This window comes from Nicotiana sylvestris, chromosome 2, assembly GCF_000393655.2.
Source record: "Nicotiana sylvestris chromosome 2, ASM39365v2, whole genome shotgun sequence".
Taxonomy (NCBI): domain Eukaryota; kingdom Viridiplantae; phylum Streptophyta; class Magnoliopsida; order Solanales; family Solanaceae; genus Nicotiana; species Nicotiana sylvestris.
The window spans coordinates 54,179,093-54,185,674 of record NC_091058.1 but is presented as its reverse complement, the minus strand read 5'-3'; positions in this window follow the sequence as shown (position 1 = coordinate 54,185,674).

The following is a 6,582-nucleotide window of genomic DNA, read 5'->3' as shown; positions in this document are numbered from 1 at the left end:
AGAAGAAGAAGAAGAGAGTCAGCATCAGCAGTAGTAGCAAACAGAAATGGCAACAGCAGTGCAGCAACAAATAACCAGCAACTATAAACTTCCCCAAGTATAGAGCAGAAGTAAAAGGAAGAAGGTTCTAGCTATTTCAGATTCTAAACCAGGCAATAAAAAATAGCTATTCTTTTTCAACTTTTCAGCTTTCAGAATTCAATTTCTCTCCTCCTACAGACCTCTCTTCCTTTCCCTTATGCAGACCTGCCCTCCTTTTAAACTCCCTTCTTCCACTAAAAATCTGAATTTTTTCACTTTAAATCCCACTAAGGAAAACTTTTCCTTATTTTCAGCCCTCTCATTCCCTTTTGTTCCCCATTACCATATTAATTTAAAGATACTAATATCCCACTAATCAAAACACTAACAATAAAATATTATCCTAACCGTTTCATTCCCAAATCACCCCTGAAATCCCTTAATATTACTGCCCCTAATACAATTATTCAACTGTATTAAAACTTTTAATTCTGAAATCTGTTCAAGCTAACAAAGATTAAAAACTAAGTCTGACTAACAACTATAACCAAACTTATTGACAGCTAAATGACTAAGGTTGAATTCCAATTGAAACAAATGAACTAAATTTAAACCACCACACAGAACTCGGCAGAATCATTTAAACTGAAATTGAAAATTGAATCAAAATGCACATGAATGCAGGTAACATGAATGCAGGTTCATTGTCAGCCTATTGACAATGCCCTGAAGCTAAGTGTCCACAGATCAAGCATACACAACAACCATTTGACGAGCTTATTGGTTTACAAACAAGAACGAACTAATCGACGAAACTATTTATAACCTATGTTATTAATCGACAGAACATAAACTGATGGAGAAGAGAGAAAATAACGGACAATAGACGAATTATGATGAACCTAATTTAGGTAAACCAAGAGTTGATTGAACTACTCAAACAGCATTGGAATATTTAATCTAACCAAAATCAGAAAAAGAAACAGAATATACATACTGGATTAACTTAAACTAAAAACCCTAAAGAAACGACTAATCACGCATACAAACAAACACATAGAAAAAGAAAAAGAATTTAAGAAGAACTCACTGTTCTTTTCTCGGATTTCAACCATATGCCCTTTCGAACTTGATTTCTAGTTAGTATTATAGGTCTATTTCATCAGAAATAGACTTATAATACTAACCAGAAACCGTTCGACCCTGACAGCTTCGAAACAATCTCGAACTGTCGAGCCCTAGATCCGCCATTCGATGAGTTTTTACTCGGATTCGAGCCAATCTGGTTAGGGATTAGTGACGAGGGAAGTCAAGTGGATGTTGGGTGTTGATTTGGGGGCGATTGGGTGAACTAAGGTTTTGGTCCGATTCTTCAGATGAAGATTCGAGACGTTTGGTTATGATTCGCGGAGAAAGGGTTGTGGATTCATAAAGGGGAGGGTCTGGGGGTTCAGGGGTGTGTTTTTGGTGGTCACCGGCATCGTTGCCGCCAGGTTTACGGCGAAGGGGAGGGGTGGCGGCTGTTAGGGTTCCTCATCTATGAAAGAGACGAGGTTTGGGAGAGAATGAGAGGGGGGTTTGGTTTGGGGGCGGGGTTCGTTTGGATAAATATATACTGAGGGTGAGGTTAAATCCAGGTCGTTCGATCAAACGAGATCAACGGCTTGGATTGTTTGATTGGTTTGAACGGTGTCATTTGTTAAGGTTAGAGGCTGGATCGGGTTCAGGGGGAAACGGTTCAGGGTCAGGTTAAATGGGTAATGGGTTAAGTCCTGGCCGTTGGATGTGGGGAATGGACGGTTGAGATTGGTTGACGCTGAAACGACGTCGTTTGAGTCGTCTCTGAGGTCTGAACTGAATGGACCGGGTATGGCATGGGTTTGGGCCAATTTGGGTTGGGTATTAGGTGTGTTTGATTTGGGCTTGAGGATTAGATTGGATTGGTCCAAGAATTCTTTTTCCTTTTCTTTTCTTCCTTTTTCAAAATTTGAAATAAAAATCCTAATTAAATTATAAAATACCTAAATTAGCTTGAAAATAGCAATTAACTTTAAATAATACCTATCACAAATAATTAAACACTAAATTAAAAGAAAATCACACAATTTGACAAAAATGCAAATATTATGTTATTTTTTGTGAATTTTCATTTTTGTAAAACACCTAATTATTAATTAATTCCAAAAATATAAAAAACCAATCCTAAATGCAAATGCTATATTTTTTTGTATTTTTAATGCATTAATAAAATTAAACATGCAGACAGATCTATGCAAACAAACAGGAAAATCGCACAATATTTCCTAAAAATAACACATAATTAAAGAAAAGACCTAATTTTGGGAATTATTTTGGAGTAATTCGTATGAGGCAAAAATCACGTGCTCACATCTGCCCCTCTTTGTCCGGAAACACGAAGAGTTTTCGTGTAAAGATAAAGTGAGCGGATATGAGCGATTTTTTGCCCGTTGGAATACTCCGTGCGAAGCATTTTTTAAAATATTTAACCGAACCTTTGATTCAAAGGTTTCCTACATATCCCTGGCTAAAAGGGAATCAGGTTAATGTAGTTCGGGTAATTTTGGTAGCTGGGACTACCATGGGACCGCAATTTTGTTGTTACTGTTGTTGCTGCTGATGTTACCGCTTACCGACCTCCTTATTACACCATTGCTGAAAGATAAAGAAGTTATACTAAGCTATGATCTATGCATTACAAAATTTTATTCTCAAACTTGGTCATGTGACTGGTGTTACCTCGTTGCCTTGTGTTTCCTCTGATGTTGCTTTTACTTCTGACTTGACTTGTATTCTCCCTTGATCGCCGATCTCGAACTGTTTATTTCCTTCTTGTGAGCTTCGCGTTATTTTCCTTCGAATCTTGAACTGCCTTCCTCTGCTGGGGATTTTGTTGTTTCCCACTGCTTTACTGACTTCAACAACAATTACTTCTTAAAATATAACACCTCCATTCTCCAGGCGGGCTCCTGACTTCAATAACTTCTTAAATGTAACACCTCCATTCTCCAGGCGGGCTCCTGACTTCAATAACTTTCTTAAAATGTAACACCTCCATTCTCCAGGCGGGCTCCTAACTTCAACAACTTTCTTAAAATGTAACACCTCCATTCTCCAGACGGGCTCCTGACTTCAACTACTTCTTCAAAATGTAACACCTCCATTCTCCAAGCGGGCTCCTGACTTCAACAACTTTCTTAAAATGTAACACCTCCATTCTCCAGGCGGGCTCCTAACTTCAACAACTCCTTATAATGTAACACCTCCATTCTCCAGGCGGGCTCCTGACTTCGACTACTTGAATCATCTTCTTTCAGAACTGCTTCCCTCAAACCTGGTGTTTTATTCCTCTGAAAACTGTTGGGGATAACACCGATATTTTATTCGCAAATATGTTATTTTCCTTCTTCAAAGACTACTTCCTTTAAAGCTGACGCTTTCCTTCCACTGGAATTACTTCCCTCTGACTGGTGTTTTCACTTCTCTGAAACCTGCCAGGAATAACACTACTGGGGAATTATCTTCCTTCTTTAAGACTAGTTACTTTCCTCCATTTAACAATGGTGGGGATGATACCGATTCAAAAACCACTACCCTTAAAACCTGGGTTATCTTGCTTTTTCCAAGATTGCTTTCTTTAAAATTTGTATCGCCTTCTCTCGTATACTGCTGGGGATTTCACTTCCTTCAAAACTTGTGTTATCTTCCATCTTCCCCAAGTGGGTATCTGATTTCAAGAAAATATTCGCAATGAAAGAAAATTTTCTGCCCCAGTTTGATAATCTTCTTTGTGGCCATGTCTTCCCGCTGTTAATAACATTTCATTTCCCTGCTTTAAATCAAAGAAAAAATTGTTAGTTTAAAACGTGGTGAGTGGTCGTGCCACTTCTACCGGGGATGGTTTTTCCCTTCTCCCTTTCCCTGCTTTGCTACAAAACTTGATGGAGATGATATTATTTGCTGGGGATGATATTCCTGCTGGGGATGGTTTTTCTTTTCTCTTCCTTCCCCGCTCTGTGTTATCCGACCATTGCGGAACTTGGTCGAGAATCTGTCGGAGTTGTTCCTGTATCTTGCAAATCTGCTGGGGATCCTCATAACCTTTTAACTGTTACTTTTCCATTTTTCTCCAACTTCCCCTGGAAATTTGGTCCTCTTGGGATCTAGACCCATTCATCATTTGGTCATTGCGACCAACTTCTTTTCGCTTTGTCGCCTTATTTTTGGCCCGTCCTACCCACATTGTGTTTTTGCACCATCTTGGCAACTGGTAATAAGCTCTGAAAATCCATTTCAAAAACAAACTGCTGGGGGGAAAAAGTCTTTAAACCAAGAAATGAAAAAGTGATGATTTCAATAGTAGAAAGAGAAGAAATCTTTCTGAACAAATGCTGGGGAAAAAGAAAGAAAAGAACTTATCTGAATGATGTAACCGATCCCAACGATTATGTCGTGCATTCCGAATTAATCAACCCAGTCTATTTGTATCAATCTTTCGGACGGCCTCATCTTGCTGGAGATAAACAGGCATGCAACTTTTTGCCAACTGCAGATCCTTCCGGCCAATCTTGTCTTGTCGCCTCATAGTGCCCTTCGAGGGGTTTTCACTAATAAGACTCTCACATTTCTCTCAACTCCCGTCGCCTTATGGTGCCTATGAAGGTTTTCACCGATAAGATTTTCTCGTTTTACTTCTCTCAACTTGCATTGCCTTATGGTGCCTGTGGAGGTTTTCACCGATAAGACTCTCTCATTTTATTTTATTTTTTCAGCTAGGGATTGGAGTGTTGCCTATATGACTCTCTCTGCTGGGAATTCTTTTCGACTATCAATTCATTTCCAGTTCATGATTCTCTTCTCTGCTGGGGATCAGAGTGTTATCCCCGACTTCTGTTTGCATGACTTGGCATTTCTCGGATACTGATCGGGAGGTCTTTTTTTGGACATCAATATGGGTTTTCGTGTATGGCTAAAGAAAAGGGGTATCAAGAGTTCAAAATAATTTTGATGGGTAAAACATTACAACTCTTGGAATCAACTTTCTTTCCCAAAATTATAAACACAAACTTCTGCCCCAGTATTTCTTGCTTGGGGATTTTTATTTTTTGTTACACTATGTTACATTACGCGCGCTATGTTACACTATGACCGAGCCGTGAGGCGCCTACGTATCCTACTTTGAGGAATTAGGTCAAACGTAGTTCCCAATTCCTTTGTTTTTCTTGTTATCATTATTTTTCTCTTCTCTTTTCTTTCATTTTCATTAATGATTCCAAAAGAGGGATATGAAAGAACAAATAAGGCTCAAACGGGGAAGCAAAGGTTACAGTGTTTGGATAGAAGAAAGAATTGCCTCCATCATTTCATTCTCCGATAAATGCCAAGTACAAACAAACAACAATTACAACTAAAGGAAATCATACATAATATCTCCTAACTACATCAAAATTGATAGCCATGTCGATGCATTTCCCTTCGATATTTGTTAAGCATAAAGCGCCATTGGACAACACTCTGGTTACAATGAATGGCCCTTGCCAATTCAGGGCGAACTTGCCCTTTGCCTCAGCTTGATGTGGGATGATGTGTTTCAGCACTTGCTGGCCCACTTCAAACTTCCGGGGACGCACTTTTTTGTTGTATGCTCTTGACATTCTCTTTTGATACAACTGGCCATGACACACAGCTGCTAGTCTCTTTTCATTAATCAAGTTCAGCTACTCCAAACGGGTTTTAACCCACTCGTCATCATCAATCTTAGCTTCAGCGACAATCCGAAGGGATGGAATTTCAACTTCCGCCGGTATTACTACTTCAGTTCCATATACCAACAAATAAGGAGTAGCCCCTACTGAAGTACGAACAATAGTGCGATAACCCAACAATGCAAATGGTAATTTCTCATGCCATTGTCTGGATCCTTCTATCATCTTCCTCAATATCTTCTTTATGTTCTTGTTGGCCACCTCGACCGCTCCATTCGCCTGGGGACGATATGGTATGGAATTGCGGTGTGTAATCTTGAACTGTTGACATACTTCATTCATCAAACCGTTGTTAAGATTAGCACCATTGTCCGTGATGATCACTTTCGGGACCCCAAATCTACAGATGATATGGGAATGAACAAAATCTACCACTGCTTTCTTGGTTACCGACTTGAAAGTTTTAGCTTCAACCCACTTAGTGAAATAGTCGATGGTCACCAGAATGAACCTATGACAGTTGGTAGTTGTCGGCTTGATAGGTCCAATGACATCCATGCCCCAAGCAACAAATGGCCATGGTGCTGACATTGTGTGCAATTCTGTCAGCGGAGAATGAATCAAATCTCCGTGTATCTGACATTGATGGCATTTTTGCATGAAATTGATACAATCATTCTCCATAGTGAGCCAATAATACCCTGCTCGAAGAAGATACCCTGCTTGAAGAATCTTTTTCGCCAACACATATCCGCTCATATGTGGCCCACAAACTCCAGCATGTACCTCTGTCATAACTATCGTGGCTTGACTAGCATCTATACATCTCAGTAATCCC